The following is a 21,961-nucleotide window of genomic DNA, read 5'->3' on the forward strand; positions in this document are numbered from 1 at the left end:
CTCCTCTCTGCTGGCTCGGTCTCTTTCCAAGCAGCTCCTGCTGGTTTACGTGCTTATTTTGCAGTTAGTGTTAAAAGGAGACTCATGGGAAATTTTTGTTTAAGGGCCCAGAATTTATATTTTAGAATTTCTCTCCCTCCTTAGAGCACCAGATTCTGTAGGAGGATTTGAAAACAATAGCTCTCAGTACTCCTTTCAACAAGGCTGTTGGTACTAATCCTTGGTGATTTCAATATCCACAAACATGGTCCTTCTCATGCCTCCCTGTTCTTCAACTTCTTCTCCAGCAATCTTGTCCTTTATGGCATTGTGACCACTTACACCCCTGGCCATGCCCTTGACCTTATCATTACCAACAATTGTGTTCCCTCCATCATCTCAATTTCAAGTATCCTGTTCTCCTGTCACAATCCCTCAATCCTCTGCTGTCTCTGATAATTCTTCAACCTCACTGAGATCCACAATTGATTGATTTTTCCACCTTTTCACTGTTCCTTATCTTCCCACCACTGGGCTCAAGGCCTGCCTGTCTTCCTTACCCACATGGATTCTGTGGTCCCTCATTACCCCCACCCATTAATATATAGTCAACATCCTTTGACCCTTCATTGTACCTTCCTGGAAAAACCATGGCCTTGGCTGAATCTACATTATGCCCAATATGGGTACACCTGGGTATGGCTGCCTGGTCTTACTTTATTTAAAAAAATATTTTAAGTTTATTTATTTATTTTGAGTGAGAGAGAGAGAGGGAGAGAGGGGCAGAGGGAGAGAGAGAGAGAGAGAGAGAGAGAGAGAGAGAGAGAGAGAGAGAGAATGAGAGAGTGAGTCCTAAGCAGGCTCGGTGCTACCAGTGCAGAGCCTGATGCAGGGCTCAAACTCATGAACAGTGAGCTCATGACCTGAGCCAGAATTAGGAGTCAGATGCTCAACTGACTGAGCCCCCCTGTCCTTACTTTAAATTCAGCATCACAGCTGCATGTGGGTCCTTGGTGCTCCACTGCACTTCTATTCGCTTCTTTACACCACTAGTCTCCCATTCTTCAAGACAACGATTTCACATTTTCTTTTCCCTCTTTAAGGCCTCAGTCTTCCTTGTCATCTTCATTCTTGGCCTTGTTCTTTATTCAGAAGGAATGGCCTTGTTTTCTAATCCTCTGAGATAATGGAACAATGACCTGAGAAATTCCATATTTCCACCAACACGCCCACCTGCTCACCCTCATCTCTGCTTGCCCATTCTGCCTTCCCTCCTAGGATAGGATGAATTTCCCAAGCTTCTATCAGTGATACTCACAATGTGATCCACAGTCCTGACTGGCAACATCAGCATCAATGGGGAGATTGCTTGAAATGTAAATTCATCAACCCCACTCCAGACCTGCTGAATCAGAATCTCTCAGATGCATCCTGGGAATCTGTGTTTCAAGTGGCTCTCCAAGTGATTCTTGTACATGATGAAGTTTAAGAAGCCCTGAGCTAGATCCCTTTCTCTCACACCTGCTCAAGGATATTCCACCCAAGGTTATCACTTTGCCCCTCTATTCTGGATCATTTTCTATTACCAAATAAATATCCTGGAAATAAAACAAAACCCTCTCTTAATCCTAAGTCCCATGTTAGCTGCCACCCCATTTCTCTACTTTTCTTTTTTCCTTGAACTCTTCTCAGTCTTTTGTTCCCATCAGACCCAAAAACTGATATTGCTAAGGACATTATGGTAGAAATTGACCAGATGGTCCAAAACTGTTTCCTCTCCCTGGGCACACAAATAAATGATGTTTCTCAATTTCTTTGCATCTCAATGAGGCCATGTGACTAGTTCTTGCTATGGGAACATGAGTGGGGGTAATATGCCAGCTTCAGGCTGAGGCATTTAAGTACCGGAGTGCTCTGGTATGGACTGCTTCCTCCTTTTCCAAGGTGACCCTGGAGCCCACACACTGAAGATGGAAAGATGTTGAGTACCCAAATTACCACACGGAAAGTCATCTACCAAACACTTGGTTGGACTATAACATGAGCAAAAAATAAGTCTTTATTGTGTGAAGTCAGTGATTTGGGGGTTACTTGTTAAAGAAGTAAGCCTATCCTAATAAAATTACCAGTGGTCTTGAAATTTCTAAATCTAATAGTGAATTCTCAGTTATCTTCACATATGACCAAATAGCACTAATTAACAAAGTTAATCAGTGGTTCCTTCTTGAGAAATTTTCTTCACATACTCTTTAAGCCTTTATTTTTTTAATTCTTAACTCCATTTAATATCCTTTCCTAAGCTTCCTTTGTGTTAGCTCACCCCAGAGCTCAGTCCTCTGAGCTGTACCTCTTTATTAGTACTCACTTTTCTGGTAAGATCCTTGCTCTTGGCTCTGAATACCATCTCTACAAAGATACTCCCAAGCTCATATTTCTTGCCTGGACCCAAGACTTGCTCACCCAACGTCTCTACTCAGCATCTAGCATACAGTTCAGACTTTGGGTATCCAAGACTATACTCCTTTATGCCTTGTATCTTGCTCCACCCATAATCCTCCTCTTCTCAGAAAATGTTAATGCCATTCTTCCGACTGTTTGAGCCAAAAGACATGGGTGAATCCTTGACTCTGTCATTTGCCACATTCTATTATTATCAATTCCTATAGGTCTTGCTTTAAAAATATCCACATTAGGGGCACCTTGGTGGTTCAGTCGGTTTAGCATCTAACCATTGTTCTTAGCTCAGGTCTTGATCTCAGGGTTGTGAGTTCAAGCCCTGTGTTGGGCTTCACGCTGGTTGTGGCTCCTACTCTTAAAAAATCCAGACTCTCCCCTCCCCCTCCTCCTGCTCTGTCCTAGTCCAAGCCACTGCCTTCATTGCTTGCTTACATTTTGCATTATCTTCCTAATGCTCTCCCTGCTCATATTCTTTCCTGCCTACAATCTATTCTCAGCAGAACAGCCAGGAAGAGCTTTATACACATAAATAAAATTATCTCACTCGTTTGTTCCAAACTTTCCCCTTCCCCTGATACTCAGTGTTTTCCCAGATCACTCAGTATTAAAACCAAAGTTCTTAAAATGGCTCTCAGGCCCCGCATGAATTGGCATTACCTCTCTGACTTTATCTCCTCTGACTCCCTCCTTGGCTTGCCCCATTCCCATAATGCCATCTTCTCTGATGTTTTAGGCATGCTCTTGCCCAGAACACACTTGCCTAGAGTGTCATAGTTGACTATGTCACTTCCTTCAGACCTACCTTAATGGTGTCACCTTCCCTGATACAAACTCAAGCTCACCCATCACCTACACTCCTTGTACCTCTTAGCACTTACTACCACCTGGCATATTGTTTGCCTACTCCCACCAGAATGTAAGGAGAGCAGGAACTTTGTTTATTCTGTGTCCTAGGACATAGAACAATGTATGTATGTTAACATACAGTAGATGCTTAGTAAGCAATTGGAGAATGAAGGAAAGGACGAATAGCTAAATGGCCAGCTATAACCTCATTGGCACAGGTTAGGAAACAAGCCTCACCAATTGAGTTTTGCATGTGTGCTTCATTCCTGGACAAGCCCTGGAGCCTTTTCTTGCTCTCCCCAAAATTTTCATTTAAGAATCTTGTCTTCAAAGTCTCTTGGGTATTCTACTTTGAATTTTCCTGGCAGACTTGTCACCTTCTCCAAGCATTGGACTCACAGACACTTATGACATCCTGTGTGAGTCTTCAGCACGGATTCTTGCTCATGAGGCTCCAGGGATCCATTTTACACTGGGTGGGGTGGGGATGGGGGGAGGTGCTGATTCCCCAAGTTGTTCTCCTACCAGGAGTACCTTAAGACCTGACCAGAAGAGCAATGCGTGGTGCTGGGTTCTAACTTTTGAAAAAGTGCACTCAAGAAGTCATGAAACTTTCAGAAGAGAGGATGGAGGTTTGGAGGCCAATTCAGTCACAGATGAGCAAGACTGGGCAGGTTTCTAGGAGGTGCTGCTTCTTGGTCCTCCCCACTTTCCAATACTATCTCTGGGGAAGGTTGTTGGAACCAGAAAACACACAGGCTTGGTTGATGAAAAGCCTGTTTATTCCTAGTACACTGGACACTTTGTTCAGGAATAGTTCATCCATTTGAAAATATTGCCCTTGTAATGGTGCCAAGGTCGTTGCCTGCTGGGGTTATCAGCAGAGTACGTGCCAGCCTTGACTGGGGTATTTTAATAGGTGTATCATTTCCCTGCCAAAGTGACTCCAGAACATTGCATAGCTAATTTGTATTCAGTGCTCTCCCTGCATGCATTCTTAATATTCAGTTTTTGTTGGGACTTTAAGAGAAAAAAGAGAAAGAAATGAATAAATAGGTTAGGATACAATGAGCTGCTTTAAAAAGGAATTTTAAAAGGTACTGAGTCATTTTGTAGTTCTATGTGCTCATTTGATAACAATAAACTTTGCAAAGCATTAGATAATTTTCAAAAAAAAATTATATTCATTCTCTTCCTCTAATGCTCAAATCAACCCTGTACGGTAGGGTGGAGTGGTCCCTTATTTTAGGTGAGAAAACAGATGATTAGAAAGTAAATGGCTTATATCAAACAAGGTCAAGGAATTTAATATGGTAGATGAGCACTAGGGCCTGACTCTCTTAACACCTAGCTTAGATCACGTCTGTCCCATGTGGTGACCTGGACACGTATAGGGAGGCCTGTGGAGGGGAAGGATCTGGCTGGGTTTGGTCAGAAACTCTTGAAGTGTAGAAGTGAGAGTGAGTAGGAAACAACTTTGTTATTGACTATAGACTTCGGTGTCAGCCAACACAAGATAATAGACATAGATTCTTGTCCTGAAATCTGTGGGGAGACCCTACCTGCTGAATGGATAATGGGCATCCCTTCAGATATAGCAGGGCCTGTGGGAAGTGAGCATCCCTCACAGCAGCCGCATGGCACTGTGGGAAAATTTCCACCCTGGGCTTCAGGAGACTGGAATTCCAGTGCCAGCTCCACAGTGTGTAGGTCAGTTGTATGACCTTGAGCAGACCCCGCATGAGAGAAATTGGATCACATCTGCTCATTCCCCTGGTTTATTCAGCCAACTTTTATTGCAATGTATTCATGGCTGGAATAAAGAAATAAAAACCAACCCATCAAGTTTGTGAATGCCACACAGCTGGAGAGTGTAGCTTATAATGCCACATGATGGATTGGGTTTCTAGATGAACTTGAGACCAGTTGGAACATTGGGATGAAACCTCTAAGGTAAATGGGCAGAACCACACTCAGGTTTAACAATAATTGCACCAGAGGCAGCATTTGTTATTGGTCCACATCTTTCTTACTCTTAGGAAGGATTTGAGAGGGGCGCCTGCCTGGCTCAGTCAATAGAATAATATGCCACTTTTGATATCAGGGTTGTGAGTTCAAGCCCGACATTGGGGAGGAGCCTATTTAAAACAAAGCAAAGCAAAACCAAAGGATTTGGGAAAGCAAAAGTCACATGCTTAGACTGGAGAATATTGACAAGTTTCGGTTGACTGGAGGCTCAATGTGACTGAGGTTGACAAACAGTGCAACCATAGGCTCTATGACAGAGGTGTAGGCCCTAGAAGGACTCACCGTGAGCTTGCATGCACAGCTATGTGGGCACTGAGCTCCAAAAGAATGCTCTTTAAGAGAGTCATTGACAGATGGGAGGTAAGGTAAATAGTCTGAAAATCAAAGTCTATGTCAGGGGTTACATGGCCTGTAAAAAGGAATACTCAGTGGGGTGACTTGATGGTGGTCTTTATGTAATTAAATGATCACGAAAATGAAAAAAACACAGAGTCTATGTGGAAAGCTGCAGGATCAGAGCTAGGCCTGTGAATGGAAACTAGAGGGATACAGAGTTTAACTGCAAAACTGAGGGCAGGAGGCCCTATGAGGCCATGCGCGCCTTCCTGGCAGAAATTACACTGTGTAGGATTGGAGCTATGGGAGGTCACTTGACTGGCACCAGCAAACTAGGAAATGAGAGAATGTGTGTGACATGACGTATAAATGCTCTGCACTTGTGCTGAGAGAGGAGCCGTAGAGGCTGCCCGTGTCGGACTTCATCAACACACATTATTCCCAAGTCAAGAGAGAAGTGTCTGTCTATACTCACTCTTCACTAGTCTTAGAGTCAGGCGCTATGCTTGCCTGTCCCTCTGAATGTGCCTGGAGACAATAATGTTGCTCAGACAAGACTTTTGAGCATGTTTTATTTCTGTTTAACAACAGGACACTGAAGTTCTAAAACTTTCAGGATGGCAAGAACTTCAGAGGCAGCTCCTAAAAGAGCTCACCCTTGACTGTGAGTTTGTTCTAAGTGAATCAGGTGTGTAGGAAGCTTTGTGAACATCAGTTTATTGGGGTATCCTTTTTTTAAGGGAGCGATATAATTAAGGGTTGAGATTTTTCTATTTTCTTTTTCTTTTTTAGAGGTGTTTTGGTTGCCTACTAGATCAGCTGAATGAATCTGGAGAAAAGAAATTTATCTTTCAAAGAGAAGTATTTAGGTGCATGAGTAATGAACTAAAAACTATTGGCACAGTGAAGCTCAACTCTTAGGTTGAGAATAGTGTGGAAATGATGCCCAAAGCTTCAGGGATGAAACCAGATACGTTCTGACTGTGGTACCTTCCGGAGTGTGCATTTGCATTTTGGCAGGAAACTATCTGTGGCATGCACGCCCATGCTATTTGCTCCTCATGACCCACAGTTGGGTTTCATCTAGACTCCCTCCCACCCCTCGCCCATCGTCCCTGGCTCTAAGAATTGCTACTGCTCCTGGCCAAACCCACAGGGGGTGTTCTTCTGAGCCAGCTTTACATCAAAAGGGCCAGCCTCACCCTTGACTGCGGAGAGCCATCTACAGATTGGGCTGGACAAAGCAGAGACTGTCTCCTGGAAAATGGAATTAGGCCTGGCTAATCAGGTGGTCAGTGGCTGATTGGAGCTGGGCATGAGATGGAGCCAGGGTTGAACCAGACTTTACTGACCTGTGCCTTCAATCAAACAAAAATCTTCCACTCAGTTATAAGAGCTAAGATAGAGACTGAAATGGACATGGACAACTCGCTTCTTCCCCTCATTAACTGTGATTTCCTTAGGATGTGACTGGTACGGACTAAATTCTACCACAATAAGAGATGGGACGCTATTGGAATTTATTAGACTCCTTGTCACTAGAATTACAGGTGGTTTTGAGTTCAAACTGATAATCACAAACAGGTGTTATAACCTTGAATTTTGTTTGAGACAGGCTGTTTCCTCAGCCTTTTAGAAGAGAGGTACAAGTAGGCCATGGGCTGTATTAGTGACTAATCTCAGAGGGCTCCCCAAAGGCTTCTCTTCAGGTTTTCTATATGATAGGCATACTCATAGGGCTGATGCTTATTACTCTGAATCAGGTACTAATGCCTTATTCTTGTTATTACTTTCACAAAACATTAAAACTCATTCTGAGACTAAAGGTTTTTCATCATTTTTAAGATAATGGTATATCAACAAGAAATTGTACTTGGCAGTGAGTAACAAAGACATGAAAAGCAAACATAAAAAATTAGAGGCTTTATTTCTCATGTTACACAGAAACCTTAGGCTTGGTATGGTAGTTTCGTGGCCCAGTTTCCTTCCATCTGCCATCCTTAGCATGTGGTTTCCATCCTCATGGACATCAGATGGCTACTGGAACTCTAGCCATCAGGGCCACACTGCAAATGGAAAAAGGGGAAGGGCCAAGAGCAAACTGTGCATGCCAGTTAGTTGGGTCCCACCCAATAGCTCCTGCTTATACCTCATTCACTAGATTTAGTTTGATGGTCATCTGGCAAGGGAGGCAAGAATATAGAAATAAACAGCCTGGCTCATGGCTGCCGCAGACAAAATTAGAGTTCTCTTAGTGAAAAAGAAGCAGGGAAGGGTTATCCAGCAGTCTGTGATCTATGTCTAAAGAAATATTTCTGTAGTAAGTATTTTATTGGCTTAATATTTTATCATCAAAACCTATGAGAATTTCATATAAGATTTTCACATAATATTATAAAACCTCTGATAGGGTTTCAGCAGCTTACTTATCATCACTTCAAACTAAAGCCATGCATTGGATTCTTAATTGCCCTACCCAAACATCCCTGTGTCTGCCAGCTCCCCAGACCCAAAGCCAGAGTTTGCTCTTTTTTTACCTTTAATCCTTCAAGTTCATCCACTCATTAGTGCTATCTACCTATTATCCAGAGTATCTCTTAAATCTATCTGTTCTTTCCACCCCAGCCATCAGTCCAATGATATCCACTAAGTCAGGCACTGTGCTAGGCTCTGCATATGCAAAGATCATTAAGGTATTTAGTTGTAGGACTTCAGTTCTGGGTTATGCACTCACACCAGTCAAAGAGCTAATCTTCCTGATTCCACTACCAGACCTACCACTCCTTATGTATGCAACCATTATTCAGACATTTCTTCCCCTTCTTTCCACAAGATGTGGATCAAAATTATGATTTTCAGTTGCCCCACAGCCTGCATCATTGTGGTTATGCAGTCTTAGCTTCTCATGGCCATGTGGAGTTAGGGAAGATTCTAGAAAGATCCCTGTGCAACCATTTCCTGGCACTGTGACCTTCAGCAAAATCTCCGGCTCCAAGTGTTGTGTGTGAACAATGGTGATGGGTAGCAAGGAACACTTGAGTGAGTTTGTCAGAAATAGAAACAGCAAGAAAATGTGAAGGGGCCTCCTGTTTTAAGAAGGTACTTGACTACCTTTGGATCAATTCAGAGAGGTTTCAATGACTCTTAAGAGGATTAGGCCAGAGGACTTCAGTGAAACTTTTGTGCTTTTGTTTCGTAGGGTGGAAACCCTTGACAAGTGTTACATACAAACAACACTTAAGGTAGAACAAGAGCTTTTCAATGAACTATCTGGGCCCCATCATACAACTGAGCATCTCTTAAGAGCTTTAGAGTCTATAAACATTTTCAAAATATTTCATTTAGCCTTCACAATCATTGACATGCTTGAAAAATCCCACGATTTAAGATGTCTCTATCAGAACTATCACCAGGAACCTCAACAGCCATTCAAAAGGATGAAGTCTCCAGACCTGTCACTCTCTTCCTCTTCCTCTTCCTCTTTTAGGCAACTATTTTTAGAGACATTGCCTTGGAAGAAGTAAAGCGAACAGTGTCAATCCCATTTGCAGTTGTGGACATTGAGATTCAGAGTGGATAAGTAAGTTTTTTGGAATTACAGCAGTAAATGGCAGAATTAGGGAGCTAAATCTGGTCATCTGACTCTTGTTCTGTTGAGATAGTGAGAGAAAAGGAAAATGGTGACAGTGAGGGAATAAAACCATGTCATCATCCTAATACCCCATCCCAATTCTTGCTAAGACATCAGAGTAGCAGGAAGAAGGGATCACACAGGTTAGGGACACGCTACTGTTGGAAGAGCTGCATGTGTGTCCTGAAGAGAATGATTGTAAAGAACGTGGCAGTGTGAAGGGAGTTGGGTCTCAGATCCAGAACCAGGATCATGGATATGGCTTTAGAGGGCCAAAGCAGGAAGACTATGATCTTCCACATAACTTTAGGCAATGTGGATTTAGAGACTGGATTTGGCCAGGGAAGTGAGCAATTGTTATTTCAGTTGTCCAATATCAGTTCACCTTTCTCCTGGGAACCGCATCCTAACTTCTTGCTTGGGAGCTACCACTAACTCCGTTCTCAGTCTATGGGTTTCTGGAGGAACTGAATCTAGCCCTGGCCTGGGAATCAAGGAAGTGACCTGGGCCTAGGTTAATCATGCTATCAAATTTCCTTAGGCAAAGTGATTGGTTTAGGAATGCACAGTGACCCAACTAGAGCCAATGAGATTTTCCCAGGTATGTCAAGACAAAGACATTCCTTTTTCTGCTGAGTGTGGACCTGGAATCATGTAGTTCAGGGAGTTGCTGACAGCCATCTTATATTCATAAGTCTGTTTAAAAATGGCTTTGCCAAGGTCCCTGGGTGGCTCAGTTGGGCATCCAACTTCAGCTCAGGTCATGATCTCATGGTTCGTGGGTTCAAGCCTCCTGTCGGGCTCTGCACTGACAGCTCAGAGCCTGGAGCCTGCTTTGGATTCTGTCTTCCTCTCTTTCTGCCCCTCCCCCAATCGCTCTCTGCCTCTCTCTCTCTCAAAATAAGATAAAGACATAAAAAATATTAAGGGCTTTACCATTATTCTACATGAAGCAGAGCAGAGATGAAGATAAAACTGGATCCTAATAAACTTTATTTGAAATCTTGTATACAATTATCTTTCTCCTGAAATTTTCAGTTATATGAGCAAAATATTTTTTGTTTGTTTGTTTAACCCATTAAGACATTTGCATCATGTTTTCTCTCAACTGCAGTCAAATGGATCCTGCTTCATGAAGTAAGATTTTCACATTACATAAACTGCACAGTAAATGTTTGTCATATAGATTTCTTATAATAAACTTCTTCTTTAAATAATATTGTGTTAGGAAGGTTTGCAAAGGCCTTCTGCTTTTAGCTATAAGGGAGTGGTTCCCAACAGACTACCTTCCTGTCAAGAACAACCATAAAAGCTGTCCTTAAAAATACAGCTGTTTGACAGCATGGAGAAATGTCAAGGCAACCAGGATTAGAAGGGATTGGATCTCTGAGAGAATAAAGTGCAATTCTAGATACAGTTCTCTTAATTATGAGTGGATGGTGACATTCTTCATTGAGGTAAGGAATGTGGTAGGAAGCATGTTTTGGTGGAAGGATAAAATAATGAGTTAGTATTGGGGCACATTGATTTTGAACTGCTATTGGGACCTCTTTCTGGAAATGTAGGTCTAGGGATGGGGAGAGAAATCAAAGCAGAGATATAGATTTGGGAATTATCCTGTGCATGGGACATGCATGTTATGTACCGCCTCAGATTCTCTTGTCACCACTGCCTATTTAGACCTCTCAACCACTTGTTCTGCTCCAAATGGGGTCATCATCTGTTGCCTGAATCTGCTTGCACTTAGGCAATTATGCCAGGTCCTTCTCCTTGGCTGCCATCACACAGTAATGCCAAATGACAACATACTGATACTATACTATAGATTATGGCTCCCCCCAACACTTCCAGGCTTGGATGCAATGGCTCATCACGGCTCTTGTGCCCTGGCATTCCAAATGGCCACCAAAGAGGCCAATGATATAATCTGAAAATGGCGGGGGGGGGGCTAACCCCCCATAGAGTAAATGATGACCAAAGGGTAATAGGAGAGCAAAGGAAAATTCTATGTCCTATGAACTAAGATAAAGCATAGTATGTCCTGTTAGCATCTTTGGAAATATCCACATGGTCAAGCAGACATACTTGCTAATAACCTGTGTGCCTCTTTACAGTTCATTGTGAAGCAATGACTAGTGTGATGATGCATCATCTTGCATTTACTTCCTTCCCTGCTTCACTTCCCAAATAAAGTTTTGGTACTTAATCCTTGCCTCAGGCTCTGTTTTTGAAGAAGCTGATCAAAGACAGCAGATGATAGGTAGTAGTTGAGGCTAAGGCTATTGATGAATAACCAGAATATGAAGAGAGGTGAGCCTCACAAGAGTCATAAAAAAATACCATTAGGCAAGGGATAAGGGGAAAAAGAGGAAAACAGAGAGAAAGACTAAAACAGAAAAGTCAAAGACACAGGAGAAGGCCATCTTCAGGGAGGATAGGCTCTTTTTCATTGGACTCAATTAACAGAGGCTAAGGACATGGCTCATGGACATTATAAATGGTAATAGGGAAGTCAAGGACAAACTATCCTGTGCTTGTCTTCTGTATTTTTTTTTTCGTTGTTATATATCTACTCTTTGTTGTTAACTTAATTCTTTTTGAGACCAAAAGCTACATTTGTCTCAAATAGATATTACTATAAGACCCCACCAGCTTGAGCATCTTTATTAAAGTGGATCATGTTAATAGTGTGTTTTGATATCTCTGGGATCAATGGCCTCCATCAACCAAATGGCAAAGTCCCTCCTTCCCTTGTATGGCTCTAAGAACCCTCATGCAAGAAGAGGAGTGGATCACCTTAAACATCTGCAACTGGTAGAGTCTCAACCACTCCTCTTCTCTAGCTGAAGCCTTCCCTTTCCTTCATAGCCATTGTTTACATCCTTTTGGTTGGTCTGTTGATGCCACCTGCCCCATCTACCTCCATGCCTTGCTAACTCTTCCTTATCTATCATTTGGGGGCATCTTCCCCTAGCACCTGGAATCTCACACCAGCTTCCTACAGATACCCAGTACTTTAGTATAGCCAGGCTCTACCTGTCATTGGGTATCTACTGCAGAGATTGGCACATGGCCAGTGCTTGATAAATGCCCATTAAATGAAGTATTGAGTGGGAGAAACAAAGTAATCATAATGGATGGGAAGTTGGTGTGGTTACAGCAAAGGTACAATCATGGAATAACAAAGAAAGAAAATATTGCATCCATCTGGAGTAAATTTTAGCAAAATATACACAATCCTTATGTCAAGGAAGGAAAAGACCTGGCATGTTTGAGGAAAAAGTTAATGAGGGTGAAGCCAAGGAGGCTCTGAAGCCAGCCTAGCACATGGAAAATTAAAAAGGAGGCAAGTTATAGAACTCTTGTGATGACTCTGGTTTTTTATCTTCTTAGTTTCATTTAAAATTTCTGTCTTTGTGTTTTGTAGGTATTTGGGGAATGGGAATAATATTATATTTGTTATTCACTGTTTGGTGTTTTTGTTTACAAATTGCCACAACCACCACCACTATAATTTAGTTACAGTGAGAGCTAGTGTTAATAAGCAACCGTGTAAGTTTGTGCGTATGGGTATGATTGTGTGTGATTGAGAGAGAGAGACAGAGTCCAGTGATGAGACTGTGAATGCAGTGGATGTAAAACATGTCTGAAGGGGAACCTGGGTGGCTGAGTCTGTTAAGTGGCCAACTTCAGCTCAGATCATGATCTTGCAGCTCGTGAGCTCAAGCCTCATGACAGGTTCTGTGCTGACAGCTCAGAGCCTGGAGCCTGCTTCAGTATCTGTGTCTTCCTCTCTCTCTGTCCCTCCCCCATTTGCACTCTGTTTCTCTCTGTCTCTCAAAAAAAAAAAGAATAAACATTAAACAAATGAAAAAAAGTATGTCCGAAAATTTTTGATGCTCATCCCATTGAGAGGTAGAGTGACTATCACCTCCCCTGTGGGCCTTTGTGACTTGTTGATTAACTTTAATGGCTATTGGCTAATAGAGTAAGGCCAAAATAACACTCTGTATCTTCTGGTTCTGGGTCATAAAAATCAATGAAGCGCCTACCTTGGTAGGTTTCTTGGGATTCTTGCAATTGGAGCCCTGAGCTGCCATTAAGAAGTCCAAGGTCATCAAACTGTGAGGATGTCCCAGCCACGTTGTGAGCCCTGGTGTAAGTGTTCTGGCTAACAGGCCCAACTGAGGGTCAACAAGACAAATGAGTGACGATGCCTCCAGATGATTTCTATCCCTAGTTACTGAGTCTCTCCACTTCCCAGTTTTTCCAGCTGAGTCCATAGACATTTTGAAGTGGAAACAAGCTGTTCTTCCCTGGCCTTTTCCAAATTCCTGATCCACAGAGTGTTTGAATATACTACAATGGCTGTCTTTTACTGCTGAATTTTGGGATAGTTTGTTACACAAAAGTAGATACTTGAAACAATCCTAGAACTTTTATCAGAACATAGTTTTTAGTAACTACTCTTACCATGAACAAACATTTGCTTTTATGCTTCAAATACGTGTCTATTTAGTATCTAATAGTTTTACTTACCCTAGGTAAAATGATGTCAATTTCAGTGGCTTCTCAAATGGAAATCTCCTAAATATAATATTCCTTCCCGGGTCTCTACCCAAAATAGCCAAATATGTGTACATTTGTATTGTATTGTTTATGTAAACGTTACTCATGAGACTGAAGTAGGAGCATACACATAACATATTCATACTCAATTTTCAAGTAAGTGTTCTGCATTTTGATTTAGGCCCAGAGGGCATTTACTGTGGTCTAGTATGATGCCCATGGCGAGGGAGACTAACATGCTAGTTCACAAGGAGGCAGAACAGAAATATCTGAAGAAAGAAATAGAGGGAGTTGGTATTGGAGCCAAGGGGCAGAAAGTAGGGAGAACATCCCATGGTTAGAAATGGCCAGGCTGAACTAGATATTAAAGTAAAATGTCCCTATGGGATATGTATATGTATGAAACACACATGTCTTTGAAACTTGAAGTGTGTCTTTGAAAACTTGAAAGCAAAAAGACAGGTAAAATCAGACAAAACAAAGACAAATAATAGGAAAATGGGATTAACATACCCCAATTAAACAAGGTTGAATATAAAGCAAGAAGCACTAAGTTCAGCGTTAAATTAAGTATTAAAACAGAGCATGCTGTTTTAGAATGATAAAGGTGTAAGTCACAACAGAGATCTAACAATTATAAATATGTAGTTAATAAAATAGCAAAAAATTCATGAAGCAAAGGCTATAGAACATAAAGAGAAGAGAAGGAAACATATTAATGGTAAGAGTTTTTAATGTTTTTATCTGAGCTCAGACAGATACATAAAAATAAAAATAGTAGGGGTCCCTGGGTGGCTCAGTCGGTTAAGCATCTGACTTTGGCTCAGGTCATGATCTCATGATTTGTGGGTTCGAGCCCCACGTCAGGCTCTGTGCTGACAGCTCAGGGCCTGGAGCCTGGTTTGGATTCTGTGTCCTCCTCTCTCTCTCTCTCTCTCTCTCTGCCCCTCCCTGCTCGTACTCTGTCTCTATCCTTCAAAATAAATAAACATTTTTAAAAAATTAAAAAATAAATAAAAATAGTAAAGTTCTATGTAACATAATAAGATAGATCTCATGTATATATATTCATGTATTAGAGAATATGTATTCTTTAGAGAACCCATGTAATAGTCACAAAAATGTGACCTTATATTAAAGAATATTTCATTTACTTGAAAAATATAGAAATAGTGCAGGTCAAATTCTCTAACAATATTTCAACAAAATTCATTTTTAAGTAATTATAAATCTAAAAACCTTATCATTTGGATCCATCAACTCTTTGATCAAGCAGGAAATTAAAGCATAGGAAATCTACAAAGTAATGATACTACTATATATTTCATGTCAGAACTACAGAATATAGCTAAATCCTTCTGATTTTATTCATTTGGGGCTCTCATTGGGAATCTCATTCAGAAATAAATTCAAAGTGTTAAATATTTATATAGATAAATAAGGAAGAATAAAAATAAAGGTCCAATACTAGATGTTAAAAAAAGAATAATAAGACTGAGGCAAGCAGATGGAAAAAACACTAACGATCAAAGCCTACTGTTTTACATTAAAAAAAAACCCCAAAATTGTAATACTGATGAATAAATGAAATCAAGACCTGTTTCTTCAGTGGAAAAAAATACATATAGATGTCAGGTAATCTAATCAAGAAAAGAGGACGAACACAAATATACAGCATTTTTAGAGGAAATGGAATCATAAGTGATAAGTTTGCTGAATTATATGCAAGTAAAATGGATGTTTTCCTCAGAAATATAAATTGCCAAAATTGGTCAGAGCAGAAAGAAAATCTAAACAAAGCAATTAACATGGAGGAATTACAAAATTATTAATGAACTAACCCACAAATAGCAATTAGTCCATATAGTTTCTTAGGCAAGTTCTATGAAATTTTTAAGGAACAGGTAACTTCAATACAAGCTAAACTGCTTCAGAAAAAAGGAAAAAAGTCAAAGGGGCCTAATCTTATGAGACCCATAGAACATTGATATTAAAACTTGACAACAATGAGAGCTCCAAATAAATAAAATCATAGAGCCCAATCTTACTTATGAATATTGACGTAAAAGTCCAGAATAAAAGAAACAATTCTATTAAAGCCAAAAAAAGCTAAAAATATGTATTATTATTTCACAGTTGATTATAGGCACTGGCTGACATAACTGAACAAGATGAAAAAAACTAGGGACATAAAAACTTGAAAGTAGGAGGTAAAATTATCACTTTGAAGATAATGTTGCTTACCTAAAGAATCCAAGAGATCCATTTAAAAATATAAATAATAAGAAATTTTATTTATGAAGTTTGGTACAGAGATAACATTAGGAAATTAGTAATCTGATTATGTAGGAAAAATAACCAGTTAAATATGTGATGGGTAAAAAGACCTCATGTACAATAGAAACAAAAACATAGATTCAATAAATTTTAAAGGAAATTGTGCAAGGACTATGTTGAGAAAACTTTCAAGTGCAAATGAAGACCTTGAAAAAATGGAAAGACGTATTATGTTCATGGATAGGAATATCTGACATCATAGACATGTCAATTCTCCCTGAGTTAATCTCTAAGTGTCAAACAATGACAATAAAAACACTATCAGAATAATCTTTTACAATTAGATTAGCTCATTATATAGTTTATCTGAAAAAAATCAGTAACCAGAAAAAAATTCCAAAGAATAGATGTAATAGGTGTATTAGTTTTCTATTGCTGCATAACAAATTACTCAAAGTTCATAGCTTAAAACAGCACCTATTTATTTGCTCACAGTTCTGTAGGTCAGAAGTTGAGGCGTGGCATAGCAGCGTTCTCAGCTCAGGCGCTAGTGAGACTAAAATTCAGATGTCCACCAGGCTGCACTTCCTTCTGCAGTATGGACTGGACAAGAATCTGCTTCCAGTTTCATTCAGACTTTTGTGAGATTTTAGTTCCTTATGGTTGTAAGATTGAAGACCCCATTTCCTCACTGGCTGTTTGCCAAGAACTCTTAGCTCCTAGAGGCTTCCCATATTACTGGCCACAGAGCCCTCTCCATCTTCAAAGCCAGCAGTGGGGAATCTCACTGATACTGATTTCCTCTCATGTTCTGACTCTGTTTATAGGTAGAGCCAACTCTTACTTAAGGTTTTTCCTGAATAGGTCAGGTCCACCCAGGATAATCTCCCTTGCTTAAACTTAACTATAACAAATATATAACTTAATTATGGGGGTGACTAGCCCATCATTCACAAATCTTAGGGATTACAAAGTACATATATATATATATATACACACACACACACACATATATATACATGCATACATACATACATAAACACACACATCAGGGAGCAAGAATCTAGGGAGTCAACTTAGAATTTTGCCTACCACAGGGAATAAGAAAACTGTAATAGTTAAAACAGTGTGATACTAGTGATAAATAGGTCAATATTGGTTGATTGATGAATAAATCTGAGTTGAAAGCCCAGGAATAAACCCTAAAATATGAATACATAGAACATGAGAAAGGTGATTTTCAAATAACTGATTAAAATAATCAATTATTCTATAAGTGGTATTGGGACAAATTGGTAGCCAATTGGAAAAAGTAGATTAGGATCCTATATTAGTTACATAAAGTTACCCTAACTGCTATAACAAACCCCAAATTCTCAGGGATTTAACACAATTAAGGTTTGTTCTTGTGTATATAAAATGCAATTGGCTGTTACTGTTGTACCCTTTTTCATGTGGTCATTCAGGGACCCAAACTCTGTTCATGTGGATATTCTCTAGAGCTGAACTGTCCAGAATATTGACCCTAGGCTCATATGACTGTAGAGCACCTGGAATGTGGCCATTGTAAAGTAAGATGTGCAGTAAATATACGCATCATATTTCAAAGACATAGTATGAAAAGAAAGGAAAAACTCATTAATACATTTTAGGGACTACTTGTTCAAATGAGTGTATTTTAGATATATATTTGGTTAAATAAGATAGATTATTATAATTAACTTTGCCTGTGTCTGTTTACTGAATATGGTACAAAGAAAATGTACAATGATAAATATGTTTCGCTTTTATGGCTCACATATATTTCTATTGGACAGCACTGTTCTAGATCCCCAGTCTTCTCCATGGCGAGTGGACATGGCAGATAGGGAAAGAGAGAGGATGAGGGGCTCTCACTACTCCTCTCACATTCCATTCGCCAGGACTCAGTCACATGTCCACACCTAACTTCAAGAGAAGAGGGAAAATGTAGTCTAGCTTTGTAACTAAGAAGGGGAAATGGATTTGGGTTAATAACTGTCAGTCTCTTGCACGAATCCCTAACTCACACCTTATACCAACATTAATTATGATGAAAAGATAAAATATTTAAAAGGAAAGAAGGGAGGGAAGGAGGAAGGAAGAGAAGAAGAAAACATGGAATAATTTTTTCAATTTTTAAAAAATATTTTAAAAATAAGGTTCAGAAATATTTCTTGGAATTATTTTAAGAATAATCACAAAATGAAGACAGCCTTTCTAAGTATGCCTCAAAATGTAGCAGTCTTTAAAAAAATGATATTTGGGGGCAGTGCCTGGGTGGCTCAGTCAGTTCAGTGTCCAACTTCAGCTCAGGTCATAATCTCACAGTTTGTGGGTTTGAGCCCCACCTGGGCTCTGTGCTGACAGCTCAGAGTTTGGAGCCCGCTTCAGATACTGTGTCTCCTTCTCTCTCTGCCCCTCCCCCACTTGCACATTGTCTCTGCTTCTCAAGAATAAATAAACGTAAAATAAAATTTTAAAGGATGATTTTTTTTTAAGTTTGTATGTTTATTTTGAGAGCAAGAGAGAGACAGAATCCCAAGCAGGCTCTGCACTGTCAGCACAGACCCCCATGGTGGGCTCAGACTCAGAACCATGAGATCACATGACCTAAGATGAGATCAAGACTTGGATACTTATTCAACTGAGCTACCCAGGTGCCCCAAAGAATGATAAATTTAGCTAACTTTAAAATTAAAATATTCTTCCTGACCAAACAAAACAAAACACCATAAACAAAGACAAGTCAACTTCTAACTGGGAAAAATCTAGCATGCTGAAATCTTAACCAAAGAATAAATTTCTTAAAGTATAAAGAATGTTTACAAATAAATTTTAGAAAAGTAAAAACACTCAGTAGAGTAATGAGCAAAGAATAGAAACCTACAGTTCACAGAAAAGGAATACAATGGTTCTTAAAGGTAGGAAGAGATTTTTGACTTCACTTATAATAAGAGAAATGCAAAACTGCATTTTTAACTTGTCATACTGGCAAAGAGGAAAAGTTTGATAGCGTGTTGGCAAGAGTGTGAGGTCATGCTACTGAAGATATAAATTGCTCTAAGCTCTGTGGAGAGCAATTCAGCAGTAAAATGGAACGTATCTTATTTTTTGATCCAGTAAGTCCACTTCTAGAAATTTTCTATAGGAATTTACATACAGATAAACTTGTACGTAAATGAAAAGACAAACTACAACAGTACAGTAATCATGGTGAAAGATTAAAAATATTTAAATATTCCTCAATGTGGAAACAGGTAAATACAATGGAATCAGATTAAGCGATAACAAGAATGAGGTGTAATATATTTAGTCACAGAGCATTAGTCAATATACACTCTCAAGTGACTAAGGCAATGTAAGAATAGTGTATATTAGCATGGAAAAGTAGAACAGAGATTGACTTCTGGGAGAGGAATGGTAAGTTAGAAGGTAATTAGGTGACTGAAGGAAAGGAATGTGAGCAATTTCCTTTTCTTCTTTCTTTCCCTCCTTCTCTTTCTCCTTCTCCTTCTCCATCTCCTTATTTTTTTTTTAATGTTTTATTTATCTTTGATACAGAGAGAGACAGAGCATGAGAGGGGGAGGAGCAGAGAGGGGAGACACAGAACTGGAAGCAGGCTCCAGGCTCTGAGCTAGCTGTCAGCACAGAGCCTGACGCGGGGCTCGAACCCACAAACGTGAGATCTGACCTGAGCCGAAATCGGAGGCTTAACTGACTGAGCCACCCAGGCGCCCCTCTCCTTATTTTTGAAAGAGACAGGAAGAAGGGGAGGGGCAGAGAGAAAGGGACTGAGGATCTGAAGCAAGCTCTGTGTTGACAGCACAGAACCTGATGAGGGGCTCAAACTCACTGCGAGATCATGACCTGAGTGGAAGTCAGATGCTCAACCTACTGAGCTACCCAGGTACCCCGCAACTTTCCTTTTCTAATACACCCTCGTAAATTATGTGTTGTTTGAATTTTGTACAGTATGTATGATTGCCCATTCAAATAAGTAAATGACATTTATTTTTAAATTTTGGGAGCAAATTTGGGTCCTCTGAGAAGCAAACTCCAAATGAGATAAGATGCTCAAATGACTTATTGGGGAAAATGGGGAAATCAGATGGTGATTAAGGTCTGACCCCTGAGAAGAAGAGAGGGAGAGAAAGAGGGAAGGGAGAGAGGAAGTTAGTTAGTTATTTACTTAATTAGTTATTTCTGGCAAGGCCTTGAGCTCAAACGCCAGTCAGAAGAGTCCTACCTCATGCAGGAATGGGCCCCACTGCACTTGGTCATTGGCCAGGAGCCCCTGGAAAAGCCCCTTAGAACTCATGCACAGAGTCAGAGCACAGCAGCTGGAGTTCTTCATCACTGCATTCCTTGTAGCCAATCTGGTGCCACAGTGGCTCCAAAATCTGTTCTGACCATTCCTGTTTCGAGTTTGCAAATACTTTTCTTATATGATTAATTACTTTGATTTTATAGTTGTGTGACTTGGGCTTTTCTGGTGTTGAATGCTTTTCTCTTTAATCACTCACTCATTCATTTGTTCATTAATTCATTAATTCATCCATCCAATAGTATTTATTTAAAAATTTTTCAATGTTTATTTTTGAGAGAGAGAAACAGAGCGAGCAAGAGAGTGAGTGAGCCAGAGAGAGAAGGGGATGGAGGATCCAAAGCAGGCTCTGTGCTGACAGCCTGATGTGGGGCTTGAACTTATGAACTGTGAGACCATGACTTGAGTTGAACTGGGAAGTTTAACCCACTGAGCCACCCAGGCAACCTCATCCAGTAGTTATTAAGTACTTACTGTATATTATGCATTTTGTTAACTGCTGGGAACACAGAGGTGAGCAAAACAGACATGGGTCCAGATGCGTGGACCTTATGGTCTGCTGAGCAGGCTAACATGAATCAGATGATCAGACAGCATGTAATTTCACTCTAGTAAGTGCTGTACAAAAGAAGTACAGTAAGTCATGCATGCATCTAGCACCAATCTAGGAGGTTGGAGAACGCACCCCAAAAGAAGTGAAACACTAGAAATGTAGGCTCATTCAGAAAACAGAGGACCGAAGAGTTTAAAAAAACAAAACTAAAATCACCTGTAATTCTAAAACCCAGGGGTAACCTCAACTAGTAATTTTCTTCATTTCAAAAATGCAGTTGTCTAATATAGCACTGTCCAAAAGAAACAGACTCTGAATTGTATGTGTGATTTTAAATTTTCTAATAGCACATTTAAAAAAAGTGAAAAGAAATGGGTGAGATTAACAACAGAGTTTATTTAACCCAATGTGTCTACAGCACTGTCATTTATTATATAATCAATATAAAGATTATTAATGAGGTACTATTATTTTTCATACTAAATCTTTGAAATCCAATGTGTGTTTTGTACTTCCAGCATCTCTTACTAACCGAATTTCAAGCACTCAATAGCCACATGTGTCTAGTGGTAATAATACAGGTTATATGCACATATATAGTACATAAATATGCATACACATAAATATGTAACATCACATTTGAGATCTTAAGTATATTCACTTTTAGGTCTTATTTTTTCAGTTAACACTATATCACAAGCGTTTTCCCATGATAATAAGCGTTTTTAAAAAGCATCTTAATGCACAGCAGCAAACTATTATCCACATCCACCATCTTTATTGAACCTTTTCCATAGTGTTGGGGATTTTGGTTATTTTCAACTTTTCACTATTATAAATCATGCTGGTTGCAATGAACATAATAATAAACACAATTCTTCATTTGTATCACAGCTTGCTACCTTACAAAACATTCTTGTTGGAGTTACTGGATCAAAG

Source organism: Suricata suricatta, chromosome 7, assembly GCF_006229205.1.
Source record: "Suricata suricatta isolate VVHF042 chromosome 7, meerkat_22Aug2017_6uvM2_HiC, whole genome shotgun sequence".
NCBI lineage: Eukaryota > Metazoa > Chordata > Mammalia > Carnivora > Herpestidae > Suricata > Suricata suricatta.